This window comes from Malus sylvestris, chromosome 2 (assembly GCF_916048215.2).
Source record: "Malus sylvestris chromosome 2, drMalSylv7.2, whole genome shotgun sequence".
Lineage (NCBI taxonomy): Eukaryota > Viridiplantae > Streptophyta > Magnoliopsida > Rosales > Rosaceae > Malus > Malus sylvestris.
In genome coordinates, this window is record NC_062261.1 from 8098072 (window position 1) to 8118060 (window position 19989).

At 36.5% G+C, this 19989-nt stretch overlaps 1 protein-coding gene and 1 pseudogene across 2 annotated transcripts in view; both read left to right on the top strand.

Annotated features, from left to right (window-relative positions):
- The window catches only part of LOC126608685 (disease resistance protein RPV1-like), an 84562-nt gene that overhangs the window by 7616 nt on the left and 56957 nt on the right, over positions 1 to 19989 (top strand). The window lies entirely within an intron of this gene.
- On the top strand, positions 9618 to 18767 carry LOC126608912 (uncharacterized; annotated as a pseudogene).

The following is a 19989-nucleotide window of genomic DNA, read 5'->3' on the forward strand; positions in this document are numbered from 1 at the left end:
TTGAGGATTGAGTTGAGGGGGATGTGCGGAAGTTACCGTGAAGAGAAGAATTGCTTTGGAGGTGGAAGTGGGGAAGTTATAATTAGTTTTGGACTTTTATTTCTTTTTTTAATTGTTTAACAATTATCCACAATTGTTATTTTGATTGTTTGACATGAATATCCACAATTCCTAAACCTTGTTTATAAACTCAAGTTATGAAAGTAAGGGTAAAGTTGTCTTCTCCTGTGTTTTTGGTTGAAAAAGACTCTTCTCTTAATAATAATATAGATTCTCTTAATAATAGTATAGATTATAGGCTCTGTCGTTCACCAAAGCTAGCGAACGAGGAAGTGAGTGTTCTAGTTGTTGTTGCTAGCACTTCTCATTCGTGTAATCCTCTCTTCTTTTTTACATTCTTTTTCCTTTTCAAAGATATATAGCAAAAAATTTGATTGATTAAATGTGTCAAATTTTTTAATTAAACTGATAGGTATGAAGCTACATTTATCGATAAGATTGTTACAGAGATCTTAGTCAAAGTACTACAGCGTACACATTTGAATGTGGCCAAATACCTAGTTGGAATACAATCTTGCGTTCAAGAGATGAAAGAGCTTTTAGGTGATAAGTTTCGAATTTGGGGATCCAATATTCTTCAAAATCATACAGTTACGTTCAATTTGCAATATCTTCCAAGGCATCTTGTCACATATAATATGTCATACAGTGACATCAGACAATTGAAGGGATTTAAGGTACGTATACTTTTTTAAATTAATTTGGATGATTCCTAATTTAAATGTATATTTTATTTTCAAAAAAAAGAAAATTTCCAAAGTTTTTTCATCATTAATTATTCTATTTAATGTCTGTGACTTTTGTTTTGTTTTGTTTTTTTTTTTTTTGGTTTCACAGAATTTGGAAAATCTTAAATATATGAATTTACGCGGGTGCAAATTTCTGGAAAAAATTCCCGACTTATCCGGAAGTCCAAATATAGAGTATTTGGATCTTCATGGCTGCACAAATTTGGTTGAGATTGATGATTCTATTGGATTCCTCGATAAACTTGTTACATTAAATCTTATGGGGTGCTCTAGGCTTACGAGGTTTGCACCAAGACTTAGATTGAGATCCCTTAAAAGGCTTTATCTTCATGGTTGCACAAGGCTGGAGAGTTTTCCAGAAATAGAGGATGAGATGGAATCTTTAAAGCATTTGGATATACAAAAAAGTGGCATAAGAGAATTGCCTTCATCAATTGCATATCTTACTGGGCTTGCCGAATTGTTAGCAATGGAATGTGAGAATCTTATAGGTACATCATTACATCATCTTTATGGGTTGCAACATCTCTCTGGGGTTTATTTCAATGAATGCCCAAAACTGGTGACATTTGGGAAGAACAAGATGAAGTTTGATGAAGTTTCATCCAGCAGTACCGAATCTCAACTGCTTTCAACTGACTTAGAGACTTCACAGGACAAGTGCAGCACATATGCTTTTCCCAACCTATATTATCTTTATCTTGAAGGATGCAATTTATCAGAAAGTGATTTTCTTGTGCCTCTTGATTGCTGGTCCACATTAACATGGCTTGATCTGTCGAGAAATAATTTTGTTAGTCTTCCGGATTGCATTAGCAAATTTGTCAACTTGGAAAGACTTAATTTGAGAGGTTGCAAGAGGCTTCGGAAAACTCCACAAGCCCTTCCACCAAAACTATACGAGTTATATCTGGATGATTGCACATCATTGGAGAAAATTTCAAAACTGCCCCCGGAGCTTCATGTTCTGCACCTGTCAAATTGCTTTAGACTATGTGGCCATGGGGTGGCAAAGTTGGAAAATAGTTTGTTGAATGAGGTTTGTCTCTCTTCTTAATTACACTTGAAATTAAAATATATAATTTGTTGTTACTTGGGAGAGAGATCAAATCACAATTGTTTGTAATTAGTTATCTACATATTATTCACTATTGCAGGGATCTCTTCGGCGCTCTAAATTGGAAGTTATTTATCCAGGCAATGAAGTTCCAAAGTGGTTCAACTATAACTCTAACCATCCCACAACCATTCAACGTATACCGGCTGAATATGACTGGAGGAGAAAAGACTTTATTGGAGGCATTAGTTTTCCAGCTCCTATAAAATATGAAGGGAGGGGAGAAAACTTTGTTGGAACTAGTAGTTTTAAAATTCCTCTAAATTTACAAGTGGGGGATACGTTATTAGGATTGGTTCTATCTACTGTTTTTGAACCATCGAAGTTTAATTATTATGTTATCATCAACGGAACAGAAGGCTCTAGACTATGTACTTACAGGAGACACTATGTATGGCCTTGTACGAACTTGGAGGCAGCTCATGTGGAGCTCAAGTTAGTGGATTTAGAAAAGAAGCAGGGAGGTATTTGTTATGTTGAATTTGTTTTCCGCAGGGGCGCACGCATTAAAAGTTGCGGGGTGCACCCACTATTGCGCAAAGAAGACGAATGGCTTCCCTTGTCTTTGGGACCAACAAGTAGTCTTGGGAAGAGGCCTTGTCCACTTGGATCCTCAGATACCGTCCACGAGGAATATGATCGGCAACGACAATGGCTTTCCTTATCTTCGAACCCGGCGGATTGATCTTAATGTTCCTTTTGATATTGAGGAGGAGGAACAAGAGCAACCATCCACTTCAGATGATTCACAATTTTTTCTTCATTAGGAGTTTGGGTACGTATATTTCAGTTTTAGTATAACTAAATAATTTTTTTATTATTTTTTTGTATTGTAAATTTGTGACACCATTTTAGATTAATATAATAAAATTAATTAATTTAAATTAAATACAACAACAACAACAACAAAGTCTTTTCCCACTAAGTGGGGTCGGCTATATAAATCCTAGAACGCCATTTCGCTCGGTTTTATGTCATGTCATCCGTTAGATCCAAGTACTCTAAGTCTTTTCTTAGGGTCTCTTCCAAAGTTTTCCTAGGTCTTTCTCTACCCCTTCGGCCCTGAACCTCTGTCCCGTGGTCACATCTTCAAACCGGAGCGTCAGTAGGCCTTCTTTGCACATGTCCAAACCACCGTAACCGATTTTCTCTCCTCTTTCCTTCAATTTCGGCTACTCTTACTTTACCTCGGATATCCTCATTCCTAATCTTATCCTTTCTCGTGTGCCCACACATCCAACGAAGCATCCTCATCTCCACTACACCTATGTGTTGATGCTTCACCGCCCAACATTCTATGCCATATAGCATTGCCGGCCTTATTGCCGTCCTATAAAAAATTTTCCTTGAGCTTCAGTGGCCTACGACGGTCACACAACACACTGGATGCACTCTTCAACTTCATCCATCCAGCTTGTATTCTATGGGTGAGATCTCCATCAAATTCTCCGTTCTTTTGCAAGATAGATCCTAGGTAGCGAAAACGATCGCTCTTTGGTATTTCTTGATCTCCGATCCTCCCCCCTAACTCATTTTGGCCTCCGTTTGCACTGAACTTGCACTCCATATATTCTGTCTTTGATCGGCTTAGGCGAGGACCTTTAGATTCCAACATTTCTCTCCAAAGGTTAAGCCTCGCGTTTACCCCTCCCTGCATTTCATCTATCAACACTATATCGTTTGCGAAAAGCATACACCAAAGAATATCATCTTAAATATTAAGTTTGTGATCTTCGCTAGATTGCTTCGGTCATTAGTGTGGATAAATATGTAAATGGATAGAGACAGGAAGCAAACACAAGATGTACGTGGTTCACCCAGATTGGCTACGTCCACGGAGTAAAGGAGTTCTCATTAATTGTGAAGGGTTTATACAGTATATAGGTTCAAGCTCTCCTTTAGTGAGTACAAGTGAATGATTTAGTACAAATGACATTAGGAAATATTGTGGAAGAATGATCTCGTAATCACGAAACTTTTAAGTATCGAAGTGTGGTATCGTCTTCACTTGCCTTATCTGTCTCATAGGTAGATGTGGCATCTTCTTTGGAAGTACTCTTCCTCCCTCCAGGGGTGGTATCTTTAACTGGTAGAGATGCACAAGGTAATGTATTAATTTCACTTGATGCTTACTTGTAGTTTCAGGCTTGGTCAAGCGCAATACAAACCATGTAGTAGGAGTCCCCCAAGTCGCCGAGCTAGGGGATCTGCTGAAAGAGGTGACAGACAAGGTAAGCAATCAGAGCTCCAAGCAATCAGTCCCAGATCAGAAGTTTGATTTCGAGTTCCGGCTGATTGTTATCCTTCTCCTTATCTTGCAGGTAGCATGAAGGATAAAGAGAAGAAAATGAGAAAAGGTGATATGAGATACTTTTGCTTTTGAAGAAGTAACTTTCCACATGCTTATTCTTGAACTGGGCTGGAGGGTTTTCTTGTTTCCGCCAGAGTATAAGGCCGACTGAAGAATTTGAGGGTCAAAACAAGTCCACCAAATCTAGAGTACGTTCGACCCTGTTGATATGTGATACTTTTGCTGTTGACAAAGTAGTGGATGTATCGGCATGTGTTATGTTGCGCTTGTCTCCACATGCTTCCTTGTATCCTTCTCACTTGCCCTATTTGTTCCTCAGGCAGATGTGGTATCTTCTCGGGAAGCATAAGATGTTGAAGATGAGTACTCGAGAGCAATGGGGTTCAAGGCAGTCAGTTCCGGACTGGAAGCTTGATTCCAAGTGCTGACTGATTGCTCTCTTTCTCCTTGTCTTGCAGGTAAGAACAAGGCCAAATGAAAAGACAGGGAAAAAGCATGATATGGGATACTCTTGCTTTTAACCCTAATGATATGAGATATTCTTGCTCTAGTGTAGCTTGTTTGCAGAGGTATTCTTGGAGGGAAAGAAAGCTGAGTATTTCGAGAGGCTTCGTTGGGAGTGCCCTCTCAGATATGAGGAAGGGTTGAGCATTTTTGCAGGTCTGCCTGTCCGTTGAGGATGGAGGTCGACATATATAGGAGTCTCCCTAACAAGGAGTAATACTATTCTTTTACCCTGCTTGGTCATAGCACGGTAGTGGGAGTTACCAGCTTCACGTGTTTTAACTCTGTCAGAGCACTTTGAAAAAGTGGTCTGTGGTATCTGGAAAGCTGATGTTACGTGTGAAGATTACAGACAAGCTTTATCTAAGGAGATCTGGCTCTCAAAGTTGAGGAAGCGGTGTGAGGATTAAAGACAAGCTTTATCTAAGGGGCTCTCGAAGTTGAGAAAGCGGTGTCTCTTCGGTTTTCGAACAAGCAATCCTGTCGGGGATCTATCTCTCGAGATTCGGAGAACGGTGCCTCTTCGATTTTTGAGAAAGCAATCCTGCTAGGAGTCTGGCTCTCGAGATTCGGAGGACGGTGCCTCTTCGATCTTGAAGCAAACAATCTTGTTGGGAGTGTTTTCTCGAATGTGAGTAAAGGTTAGGCCTGTTTGCTAGTCTACCTTGCCACGGAGCACAGAGGTTGACCCACAGGGACTTTCCAATTATCCAGCAATGGTCATGTTCCTTTACCCTTGTGGGTAATAATATGGTAGCTAGACCTTCAAAATTTATGTGTCTAAACTTTGTTAGTGCTGTTTCTTTGCTATTCTTTTACCTTTCTTGGTCATAGCGATGTAATGGGAGCTGCAAGCTTCACGTGTCTAAACTTTGTCAGAGATTTTTGGCAAAGTTATCTATGGTACTCGTGAGCTGATGTGGTGTGTGGAAAGTGAATGATTGAACAGTAACATTCACGTGCTTTCCACTTTACTAGAAATCTTCGACAGAATGCCCGTAATTTCTGCAAAGTTGAGTGTGCATGTGACAGGTGCTGACAAGGCTGAAAAAGCAGGTGCCTCTTCGATTTCTGAGATCGGCCCTCGTGGTCTCTGAGCAGCACAGCTTTTGAGAAAACAAGCGCATCTTCGATTTCTGCGATCGACCTTCATGGTCTTTGAGCAGCCCAGCTTTTGAGAAAGCAAACGCCTCTTCGATTCCTGAGATCGACCATCGTGGTCTCTGAGCAACCTAGCTTTTGAGAAAGCAAACGCCTTTTCGATTTCTGAGCAGGCGCCTCTTCGATTTCTGAAGCTCCATCGAGTGCGGATTTTTATAGAGGCTGGTATTAAGTTCCAAAGCACACTTGAATCTCCACCAGTAGAAGCTCCCTTCTTGCATTTCTAAGATCTTGATTTGTCCGACCTCTTTTCTCTTCAACACCTTTGAAAATGTTTGGCCCCTCCGATCGTCATTTTGACTTGAACCTTGTTGAAGAGGCAGCCATGCCTTCTCCAGACAACATATGGCGCCCATCCTTCTTATCCCCTACTGGTCCTCTTACCGTTGGGGATTCCGTGATGAAGAATGATATGACCGCTGCGGTGGTGGCCATGAACCTTCTCACTCCCAAAGATAACAGACTACTTTCCAAACGATCTGATGAGTTGGCTGTTAAGGATTCTCTGGCTCTCAGTGTTCAGTGTGCAGGTTCTGTGTCTAATATGGCCCAATGCCTATTTGCTCGAACCCGCCAAGTTGAATCATTGGCGGCTGAAGTGATGAGTCTCAAACAGGAGATTAGAGGGCTCAAGCATGAGAATAAACAGTTGCACCGGCTCGCTCATGACTATGCTACAAACATGAAGAGGAAGCTTGACCAGATGAAGGAATCTGATAGTCAGATTTTACATGATCATCAGAGGTTTGTGGGTTTGTTCCAAAGGCATTTATTGCCTTCGTTTTCTAGGGCTGTACCGTGTAATGAAGCTCCAAATGATCAACCTCCGATGCCTCCTCCTTCTAGGGTGCTGTCAAGTACTGAGGCTCCGAATGATCCCCCTCCGGTGCCTTCTCTTTCTGGGGCTCTACCGACTGCTGAGACTTCTCCTAAGCAACCTTTGTGAAGGCTCCCTCTTGTTTGTTTATTTTGACTCGTGTATATGTACATATTTGTAACTTCTTAGAGATATCAATAAATAAGCTTTGTTTCATTTCAACGTATTGTGTTAAATACACCAAAGCCTTCTTCACTAAGTTCTTTGAATTTTTCTTTTGTTGAAGCTTGTATGTTGAAGCTTTGTGAGTGGAGCATGTAGGTTGAGGTAGTGTTCCCTTAATTTCCCGAGTGGGGAAAACTTCTCGATTAGAGACTTGAAAAATCCAAGTCACTGAGTCGGGTCGGCTATATGAATCAATTTAAATTAAATACATAAAAAAATTTGAATAAATTACATTTTACCTCCTCAACTTTGGGTCGCATAACAATCTTATATATCATCTTTTAAATATTGCTATATTATACATCAATTCACAAATTCGTTGCAATATCATACATCCGTCAACATTTTTGTTAATTTTTATGTTAAATACTGATGTGGCAAACACAGGTCCGCACCCTTACCTAACTAGGTTATAAAATTAATTTAATATTGACAATTAAAGAATTTTTAGTTCTAAGTTAAATTAAAATTAACAAATAAATTGATGGATATTTTAACAAGGTTTAAGATTTCAACAAATTTGTAAGTTTACTTAAGACATTGCAATGTTTAAAAGATAAAGTATAACTTTGTTATAAGACTCAAAGTTAAGGTGGTAACATGTAATTTACCCAAGAATTTAAACAGTTTTCAATCTGCAGAAACAAAGATTTCATATCTGTAGGTAGCTGCTGGCTAATTATTAGAAAAACAGAAACCACATCTGTATCCTAAAGTACATTTGACTGTGAGTAGAAACCATAATTGTATCCTAAAGTACAAATGTAGAAAACATGGCCATAATTTCACAGGTCTCTGTCCCTATATATTAATTCCTTGCAGATTCTGGGATGGAATTTGGATCAAAATTGCAGCCTACTGTGTCTTGATACATTTTTGGTTTTGGATAAATACTCTGTTTCCTGCCTTTTGCCATTTATGGGTCCTTTGTTTTCTCTGTTGCTGCTGGGACAGAGTCCATTAGATTTGCCCGTTTATTTTCTTTGCTCCCACAAGCAGGATGCAGGAGGCTAAAAAGGGGCTTTGAAATTTATAGGGCCCGTTTATTCCATGCCATTGACATTTGGCTTCTATGATCCACAGGTGAGTTGGCTTCGCTAGTTGAGGGTCTTCGCACAGGCTAGGAAACGTCATTGGAAGAGTTCATCATTAGTCCCCCCAATGTGCTTACTGAAAATCGGCGAAATCAAATACGGCTATATGGTCCTGAAAAGGGCTTATCATACATCGCCAAACCTGCAACTGGACAGAGTTTTATATCTCACCACAGGAGCGCGTTGAACCAAAGCATACCTCTCGTTGATCCTCCGGTCACTCTTTTTGGCAGTGTCCACGAGAAGATGTCCGAAAGAGGAAGCAAAGGCAGCATGCTTTATCCAAATCTTGGAAGCATTTTGAATCCAGGGGAGTATCATAATAAAAACGCATCCGGGGCTTATTGTGATGAAAGCTTGAGAAGTCCACTAATCTCGTGCCAAACAACAAGCATGGGAATGCCTAGGTCTGGCGGCAGTGCTTTAGGTGTGAGATGCAATACAATCTTGATGAAAGGAAATGTAGAAGCTAGCGAGGCTATCAGTAGTAGTATGGACACTGGTGGAGGTTGGCAGCTGGCATATATATATTCTGACCGAGCAGGCGAAGACGGGAAGAAGGAAGGAGGAGTTCAAAGAGTGTATTTGCATCAGGATAGTGCATTTTGGACAAGAAAGGAAGCTCATTCATGCTGGTCTGGTTAGTCAGCCTGATGTTTCGGAAACTTTCTTGTTTGTCAACCTTCTATGTTGTCGGGTGCATCGATTCTTGGATATTTGTTTACTTGAAGGTGCCTGAAACTAAGGGCATGCCTCTTGAAGTCATCTCTGAGTTTTTGCTGCAGGTGTAAACCCAGCTGCTGCTGATGCATCTGCGGATTCCAATGAAAAGTGATTTGATTGTTTAGAGGGTTTGAAATTTGGTTTTATTTTAGACTGGGATTGTGAGGACAGGACTTGAGTTGGAGAAGTGCTTATGACTAGATTGCTTTTTTTGAAAGTGATTTTCTAATCATCACTGTCCCTCCCTTAATGCTGCACAAGTATATTTGATACCATGCTTCCTAATCATAGACTCATAAGGTAACATGTTTTGTTCTACTATTTGCACTTATAAATTTGAGAAATCCCTAAGCTAATCCCAAATACTGATTGAAGTTTAAAACAGTCTACTTAACCACCCTTGTAGTTCCAAATGATTTTTGTCAATGTATTTGGTGGCTACACTTATATTTTCCTATCTATTTAATTTTAAGCAGATATATATTGTTGCACACGCTCTTTCTTATTATTGTGATCATATACCAAATAACTCAATATAGATCACCAAAATTCTTACTGAAGTATGGTTTAATTTTTTGTTAGATAAGAAACTGATCAAAATCAAATTGCACATGCGTGACATTTTATTTAAAAAATCTTGTGTCTAACATTAATTTGATTTATATACTGTCCTATAAGATCTTATTTAGCTCGTGACTAATAATAGTATATGACTCGCTAATTTTTTTACAAAAGAGAAATTCGCTAATTTTACAACGACCAATGTACATGTACTTGAGTTTGAAGTTCGAATTTTCATTCCCGTAATGTAGATTATTATTTTTTAAGTTAAAAAAGGAACTGTTTTTAACTGCAGCCAAAGCCGAGCCCAGTTGCCGTGTAGCACTAGATTGAGTTAGAGGAATTAGGGTTTTAGATTTGCAAAGATCCAAACTTTATCATTCTCTCCGAAAGTAATCAGAGAAATGGAAAGTCAATCAAAGGACGGAGACTCGCTGGAGAAGCGGCCCGGCATCTTCTTCCTCGGCTCCCCCGGCGTCGGCAACCGCTCTCTCATTACGCGTAAGCTCTCTCTCCTTTGACCGATACTAAGCATGATCTGTTGATTTGTTGGATTACTGGGTTTGGATTTTGGCGATGCTTCTGATTCTTCATCGTCATCTCAGCCGGTAGTTAATGGGTATGTAAATTTTGAATTTTGGGATCAAAGAATTCAATTTTAGGAATTTTGGGTACAAAGAATACAACTTTTAGGAATTTTGGGAACAAAAAATTCGTTTTTAATTATTTTGAAATCTGAATTTTGATGATTTTTGTGTTAAAAAAAAGAAGATGGAATATCTCTACAAAGTACTACACAGCTGACGTTTCGGTATGGATGGCTCATCTCCATGACGAATTTTCGATTGAGTCCCTCCCAATATTTGACCAGTTGGCTGCCTTGATCTGGTTTTCGACACAACTGAGGTTTCGGTCTCTTGCCACTCACTCTTTGTCACTTTGTTTACTTATTTAGCGTGATTTTCGAAGTGTCTTGTATCAATTTGCTCGCATTATGCTGCAGTTGTCGTCTCTGTCTGCGCTTCAGAAATGGGTATCTCGAACTGATCTTCAAAAGTTCGATATACTAGTGTGCATAGGGAATAAGGTTGATCTTGTTCCGGGTCACCCGGTTCATACCGAATGTAGAAGACGACTGCAGAAGCTTGGAGACCCGTTTGCTGATGACGGTCCAGGGTTCACTGTGTATGGAATCACCGAGGCTGAAGGAAGCAGTTTATTGGGGGATGACGAGTCATCATAGGAGGCCAGAGGCACATGTTTGGAATGGTGCACTGAGCATAACATTGAGTTCGTCGAAGCTTATGCTGATTTTAACAAATGTAAGGCAGCCCTTCTTTCTGACTCGTATTTTATGGCAAGTTTTATACGAAAGTGAAAGTTTGAAGCCGGATGAGATGTCAAGTTGTTACTAGGCAGCAGTTTAGGAGTGGTTAGGGGAATGTGGTTTAGCCAATTACATAAAAATGTGGTCGTCACAACTAAAAATTTCTTGGGAATGTGGGAGAATAATAGGGTTTGGCCAATTAGGCGTTTGACTGATATATGTACCAAGAGTGGCTTGAGCGGCGGATCAACTTAATCAATTGGCATAACCACATAAGCAGCACACAGGATAAACTCAATTGAACGAGTTGGTGCTCAGTAGGCCTGGCAATTCCTGACACGACCCGATAACCCGATACGAAATTAACAGGTGTTCGGGTCGACACGATAACGAAACGGGTCGTTATCGGGTAACCCGATAAGCACCTGTTAGGATAACGGGTTTGTTCGGGTATACACGTGGGTAACACGATACACGATAAGCAGAATATTAATTTAATAATTTATAACCCTAAAAAAATACTATAATAATTATATATATATTAATTTAACAATTTTATACCCCTAAAAACTATAATAATTATAATAATTATATATACTATAATAATTATATATACTATAATAATTATACCCAAAATATTAACTATAATAATTATATATATATATATATATTAAATTTTATACCCCTAAAAACTATAATAATTATACATACAAAATAAATAGATTTAAATCTACTTAATAAATAAATATATATATACACACACACCATTGAACTTCATGAGATACGAATTGTACGAAACTAATTTCAACGATCCAACTGTCAAACATGTTTGTATATATTTCGAGATCGCATACGCCAAAAATTGCAAAAAACAAACATTCAGAGAGCAAGTGACGGGACAAAACTTTTTGACGGTTATAAACGAAAAATCATGATTTAACGGTCATTTTAACTCCGATTTTGATGATTTTTTACAACCACGCTCCTTGACCCTATATGAATACAATGATTGAATTCGATCTTCAATTTAAAATATTTACACTAGTGGATACCACAAAATCTTATGTTATACTTAATAAAAGTATGAATAAACTCTTAAGTATTAGTGAATCTATTGTTTTGATGGGATACTCATTCTACAAAACTAGTTTCAATGATCCAACCGTCAAACATGTTTGCATATACTTCGAGATCGCATACGCCAAAAATTGCAAAAAACAAACATTCAGAGATCAAGTAATGGGACAAAAGTTTTCGACGGTTATAAACGAAAAATCTCGATTTAACGGTTATTTTAACTCCGACTTTGATGATTTTTTACAACTACACTCCTTGACCCTATATGAATACAAGTAATGAATTCGATCTTCAATTTAAAATACTTACACTAGTGGATACCACAAAATCTTATGTTATACTTAATAAAAGTATGAATAAACTATTAAGTATTAGTGAATCTATTGTTTTGATGGGATACTCATTCTACGAAACTAGTTTCAAAGATCCAACCGTCAAACATGTTTGTATATACTTCGAGATCGCATACGTCAAAAATTACAAAAAACAAACATTCAGAGATCAATTAACGGGACAAAACTTTTCGACGGTTATAAAAAGAAAAATCACGATTTAACGGTCATTTTAACTCTGATTTTGAGGATTTTTTGCAGCTACACTCCTTGACCTTATATGAATACAATGATTGAATTCGATCTTCAATTTAAAATATTTACACTAGTGGATACCACAAAATCTTATATTATACTTAATAAAAGTATGAATAAACTATTAAGTATAAGTGAATCTATTGTTTTGATGGGATACTCATTCTACGAAACTAGTTTCAATGATCCAACCGTCAAACATGTTTATATATACTTCGAGATCGTATACGCCAAAAATTGCAAAAAACAAACATTCAGAGATCAAGTAACGGGACAAAACATTTCGACGGTTATAAACGAAAAAGCATGATTTAACGGTCATTTTAACTCCGATTTTGATGATTTTTTACAACTACACTCCTTGACCCTATATGAATACAATGATTGAATTCGATCTTCAATTTAAAATATTTACACTAGTGGATACCACACAATCTTATGTTATACTTAATAAAAGTATGAATAAACTATTAAGTATTAGTGAATCTATTGTTTTGATGGGATACTCATTCTACGAAACTAGTTTCAAAGATCCAACCGTCAAACATGTTTGTATATACTTCGAGATCGCATACGTCAAAAATTACAAAAAACAAACATTCAGAGATCAATTAAAGGGACAAAACTTTTCGACGGTTATAAAAAGAAAAATCACGATTTAACAGTCATTTTAACTCTGATTTTGATGATTTTTTGCAGCTACACTCCTTGATCTTATATGAATACAATGATTGAATTCGATCTTCAATTTAAAATATTTACACTAGTGGAAACCACAAAATCTTATATTATACTTAATAAAAGTATGAATAAACTATTACGTATTAGTGAATCTATTGTTTTGATGAGATACTCATTCTACGAAACTAGTTTTAAAGATCGAACCGTCAAACATGTTTGTATATACTTCAAGATCGCATACGTCAAAAATTACAAAAAACAAACATTCAGAGATCAAGTAACGGGACAAAACTTTTCGACGGTTATAAACGAAAAATCACAATTTAACGGTCATTGTAACTCCGATTTTGATGTTTTTTTACAACCACACTCCTTGACCCTATATGAATACAATGATTGAATTCGATCTTCAATTTAAAATATTTACACTAGTGGATACCACAAAATCTTATATTATACTTAATAAAAGTATGAATAAACTATTAAGTATTAGTGAATCTATTGTTTTGATGAGATACTCATTCTACGAAACTAGTTTCAATGATCCAACCGTCAAACATATTTATATATACTTCGAGATTGCATACGCCAAAAATTGAAAAAAAACAAATATTCAGAGATCAAGTAACGGGACAAAACGTTTCGACGGTTATAAACGAAAAATCACGATTTAACGGTCATTTTAACTCCGATTTTGATGATTTTTTACAACTACACTCCTTGACCCTAGATGAATACAATGATTGAATTCGATCTTCAATTTAAAATATTTACACTAGTGGAAACCACAAAATCTTATGTTATACTTAATAAAAGTATGAATAAACTCTTAAGTATTAGTGAATCTATTGTTTGATGGGATACTTATTCTACGAAACTAGTTTCAATGATTCAACCGTCAAACATGTTTGTATATATTTCGAGATCGCATACGCCAAAAATTGCAAAAAACAAACATTCAGAGAGCACGTAACGGGACAAAACTTTTCGACGGTTATAAACGAAAAATCACGATTTAACGGTTAATTTAACTCCGATTTTGATGATTTTTTACAACTACACTCCTTGACCTTATATGAATACAATGATTGAATTCGATCTTCAATTTAAAATATTTACACTAGTGGATACCACAAAATCTTATGTTTATACTTAATAAAAGTATGGTATAGTACTATTGTTTTATTTTTTTTTCATAATTATTTTGGTAAACTTCTCATAATTTGAATGATTTTTAATGTTTGGTTTTTCTATGCTTAGTTTATGCAGAAGATAGTTATGACGTGGAAAACCTTACTGAAAACATCATCAACATAACTCTTGAAGGCAATAGATCAAGCCAAAGTTCCAATGCAATTTCATGATGATCGATGTAAATCGAGGATTTTGTAAATTGAGGTTTAAACTTTTGAGAAAGATTTCACAACCTTGAAAACAAAAACTGTTTCATTTTGCAAATCCTTACACATTTAAAATTTGTAATAGATTAGTAGTGTATGTATTATTTTTTTATTAGGCTCTTATTTTCGAGTGTAGATGTAGTACTTAAACGACAAATGTGTTTTAATGTTTTGAAGTAATATTTATGTGGCAATGTGTGGTATGTGCAAATTTAAGAAAAAAAATATATTTTTCTTAACGGGTCATAACGGGTCATAACGGGTCGGGTCACTTTACCCGTTGGGTAAAGTGACACGACCTGTTAAGGACCCGTTAAGATAACGGGTGTGACACGACACGACCCGTTAAGATAACAGGTGTTACACGAAAACGACACGAACACGACTGACACGACCCGTTTGCCAGGCCTAGTGCTCAGGCTCTTTTGTTCATGAAGAAATTTTTCATTATTGTGCCTGGAACAAAGGTGGAATACCATGTGTTATTATATAAGTGGAGAGGAAAGTTTTATTTGTCAAGTTTTTTTTATTTATTTTTTAACACAAATATCTCACACTTGTTTAGTGACACGTGGTGTATCACCATGTGTTCTAGGTATACTGAAAAATCTCTCCACTCTATCTCTGTCACATTATAGTTTAACTTTAATTTTTATGCTAACATTACAAAACATTATTTTAAAAGTATGAAGTGACAAAGATTCTATGGAGACTAGGAATGTAAGTTGCTTTTTAAGATTTTTTATTTGACCAATGTGATCTTTTGGTTAGGTAAGTAATCGAAAGTGAACGTTCTTAGTTATCTGAAAACATTTTTCTGATAGTTTTAGAAGCAGCCCAATTGACCGGTTCGATATTTAGGTTAGGAGGTAAATGATTATGTAAAAGCGTCATATTCAAAATCTAAAGCACTTATAAACTATCATGAAGTAAACGTTCTTGATAATCTAAAGCACTTACAAATTATTAAGAAAAGGATATTCTTAGTTATCTGAAAACATTTTTTCTCAATAATTTTTAGATGCCATTTCGTAGTGTTCTTTGAAGGCACTCCAACTTGCAAAGAGTGCTCAACAAAGTTCAACAAAAGAAGAAACAAAATCAATTAAAAATCTCAACTCACAAGTGAGAGCAATGGTTATGCTTCAAGGTCCAACCATCTGACCTATTTAAGTTAGGCTTCAATTTTATTTCATTTCCCACTCCAAAATTTCCAAGCATCTATACGGCAATACCCCATTGACCCTTCGCCCGCTTTATGCAATCTAGAAAAATCATTTACAAACGAGAAATTCTAAAGGAATTCTTTCAAAACGGAACTCTTCATGAACTCTCCATCACAAAAAAGAATTCAATTTTTTTGTCTCCTTCACATGCAAGAATTCAATTTATACCTAGCTGATGTACATCATTGGATAAAATTCCAAAACTACGAGTGCTTTGGATTCTGAACCTGACTAATTACTGTAGACTAGGTGGTGATGAGATGGCAAAGTTGGAAATAACTCGTTGAATAAGGTTCATCTCTTCTTCTTAATTTCTGATGAAATGAAAATTAATTTTGTTGATAACTGTAAGTATTGAACTATATATATATAAGTGATTTGATTGTTTAGAGGGTTTGAAATTTGGTTTGATTTTAGACTGGGATTATGAGGACAGGACTTGAGTTGGAAGAAGTGCTTATGACTAGATTGCTTTTTTTGAAAGTGATTTTCTAATCATCACTGTCCCTCCCTTAATGCTGCACAAGTATATTTGATACCATGTTTTCTAATCATAAACTCATAAGGTAACATGTTTTGTTCTACTATTTGCGCTTATAAATTTGAGAAATCCCTAAGCTAATCCCAAATACTGATTGAAGTTTAACAGTCTACTTAACCACCCTTGTAGTTCCAAATGATTTTGTCAATGTATTTGGTGGCTACACTTATATTTTCCCATCTATTTAATTTTAAGCAGATATATATTGTTGCACACGCTTTTTCTTATTATTGTGATCATATACCAAATAACTCAACATAGATCACCAAAATTCTTACTGAAGTATGGTTTAATTTTTTGTTAGATATGAAACTGATCAAAATCAAATTGCACAGGCGTGACATTTTATTTAAAAAAACTTGTGTCTAACATTAATTTGATTTACATACTGTCCTATAAGATCTTATTTAGCTCGTGACAAATAATAGTATATGACTCGCTAATTTTTTTACAAAAGAGAAATTCACTAATTTTACAACGACCAATATATATGTACTTGAATTTGAATTTTCATTCTGCAATGTAGATTATTTTTTTAAGTTAAAAAAAGGAACTGTTTTTAACTGCAGCCTAAGCCTGAGCCCAGTTGGCGTGTAGCACTAGCAATAGGAAAGTCTGCTGAGAAAAGTCAGTCATCGTCTGCACTAAATTGAGTTAGAGGAATTAGGGTTTTAGATTTGCAAAGATCCAAACTTTATCATTCTCTCCGAAAGTAATCAGAGAAATGGAAAGTCAATCAAAGGACGGAGACTCGCTGGAGAAGCGGCCCGGCATCTTCTTCCTCGGCTCCCCCGGCGTCGGCAACCGCTCTCTCATTACGCGTAAGCTCTCTCTCCTTTGAACGATACTAAGCATGATCTGTTGATTTGTTGGATCACTGGGTTTGGATTTTGGCGATGCTTCTGATTCTTCATCGTCATCTCAGCTGGTAGTTAATGGGTATGTAAATTTTGAATTTTGGGATCAAAGAATTCAATTTTAGGAATTTTGGGTACAAAGAATCAAGGTTATGAAATACGCTAAACGCTAGTCGGGCGGCGGGCTGGAGCCTAGCAGCGAGGCGGTTAAGCGCGTCTAGGCGGGCTAGACGGATTTAAGTAAATCTATTATATTTTGTGTAAATAAGTGTCTGTTTATACTTAAAATATATATAATTTCATCATAAACTACAAAATAGAATGACATATGTATTATAAAGTATTGGAACATAATGAAAACATGGAGAACAAGCATATAGTGTATACCTATTTAAGTATTTAACAAGTCTCTTACAATTTATTGAAAAAAATTAAATGTAAATTGAAAGTTATCTATTTTCTATTAAAGTGAGTCTCAACCTAGGCATCTATTTTCTATTAAAGTGAGTCTCAACCTAGGCAGATGCTTAAGTGAGTCTGGGCGGGTTAGGCGGTCTAGGCGGGCACCTCAACTGGTATAGGTGTCTTTTATTAATTTTCAAACGTCTAGATATTAATCAAGGCAGTGACCAGCCGCCTAGCTCCTAGGCGGAGGCGGCGTTAGGATGAGGATTTTTAGAACAGTGCAAAGAATACAACTTTTAGGAATTTTGGGAACAAAGAATTCATTTTTAATTCTTTTGAAATCTGAATTTTGATGATTTTTGTGTTAAAAAAATAGGTGGAATATATCTACAATGTACTACACAGCTGACGTTTCGTTATGGATGGCTCATCTCCATGACGAATTTTCGATTGAGTCCCTCCCAATATTTGAACAGTTGGCTGCCTTGTTCTTGGTTTTCGACACAACTGAGGTTCCAGTCTCTTGCCACTCACTCTTTGTCACTTTGTTTACTTATTTAGCATGATTTTCGATGTGTCTTGTATCAATTTGCTCGCGTTATGCTGCAGTTGTCGTCTCTGTCTGTGCTTCAGAAATGGGGGTGTCGAACTGATCTTCAAAAGTTCGATATACTAGTGTGCATAGGGAATAAGGTTGATCTTGTTCCGGGTCACCCGGTTCATACCCGGTATAGAAGACGACCGCAGAAGCTTGGAGACCCGTTTGCTGATGATGGTCAAGGGTTCACTGTGTGTGGAATCACCGAGGCTGAAGGAAGCAGTTTATTGGGGGATGACGAGTCATCATAGGAGGCCAGAGACACATGTTTGGAATGGTGCACTGAGCTTAACATTGAGTTTGTCGAAACTTATGCTGATTTTAACAAATGTAAGGCAGTCCTTTCTGACTCGTATTTTATGGCAAGTTTTATATGAAAGTGAAAGTTTGAAGCCGGATGAGATGTCAAGTTGTTACTAGGCAGCAGTTTAGGAGTGGTTAGGGGAATGTGGTTTAGCCAATTATATAAAAACGCGGTCGTCACAACTAAAAATTTCTCGGAAATGGGGGAGAATAATAGGGTTTGGCCAATTAGGCGTTTGACTGATATATGTACCAAGAGTGGCTTGAGCGGAGGATCAACTTAATCAATTGGCATAACCACATAAGCAGCACACAGGATAAACTCAATTGAACGAGTTGGTGCTCAGGCTCTTTTGTTCATGAAGAAATTTTTCATTATTGTGCCTGGAACAGAGGTGGGATACCACGTGTTATTACATAAGTGGAGGGAAGTTTTATTTGTCAAGTTTTTTTTTAATTTTTTTAACACAAATATCTCACTTGTTTAGTGATACGTGGTGTATCACCATATGTTCTAGGTATACTGAAAAATATCCCCACTCTATCTATGTCACCTCATAGTTTAACTTTAATTTTTGTGCTAACATTACAAAACATTATTTTAAAAGTATGAAGTGGCAGAGATTCTATGGAGACTAGGAATATAAGTTGCTTTTTAAGATATTTTATTTGACCAATGTGATATTTTGGTTAGGTAAGTAATCGAAAGTGAACGTTCTTAGTTATCTGAAAACATTTTTCTGATAGTTTTAGAAGCAGCCCAAGTGACCGGTTCGATATTTAGGTTAGGAGGTAAATGATTATGTACAAGCGTCATATTCAAAATCTAAAGCACTTATAAACTATCATGAAGTAAACGTTCTTGATAATCTAAAGCACTTACAAATTATTAAGAAAAGGATATTCTTAGTTATCTGAAAACATTTTTTCTCAATAATTTTTAGATGCAATTTCGCAGTGTTGAGATGTTAGCTTCGAAGGCACTCCAACTTGCAAAGAGTGCTCAACAAAGTTCAACAAAAGTAGAAACAAAATCAATTAAAAATCCCAACTCACAAGTGAGAGCAATGGTTATGCTTCAAGGTCCAACCATCTGACCTCTTTAAGGCCATCTCCAACCGATAGCTGGCCAAATGACTCGTTTTAGCCTTCTGGTCATCCAAGATTCTTCAAAATATTAATATTTTAATGAATAGTACAGGGTCATATTTGCCTCCGTTTCCAACTGAGGGCAAGAGGGCCAGAGGGTTTGTTTTAGCCCTGTCACAAAAAACCGTCTCCAACCGATGACCAAAGGGCCATAGGGCCAAACATAATTTATTATTTAAAAACTACAACTTAAATTCAACCCATTTAAAAACCGTCTCCATTTAAGTTTCATGTTGTATAATTTTTATGTTGGTTAATGTTATTTAATGTTGTTTCATATTGTTTAATGATGTTTCATGTTACTTAATTTAATTTAATGTTGTATAATGGCTTAGGAAGTTATAGGAAAAAAATGGAATTTTAAAAAATATGAAACAAATTTTGTGAAATAAAAGTTATAGGAAAAAATAGAAGCCATATGAAAAATTTTGTAAATAAAAAATAATAATAAAACTGTAAAAAAAAAAAATCAAATGCAACGGCTAGTAGCCATTGCATTTGAATTTTTTCTTAAGA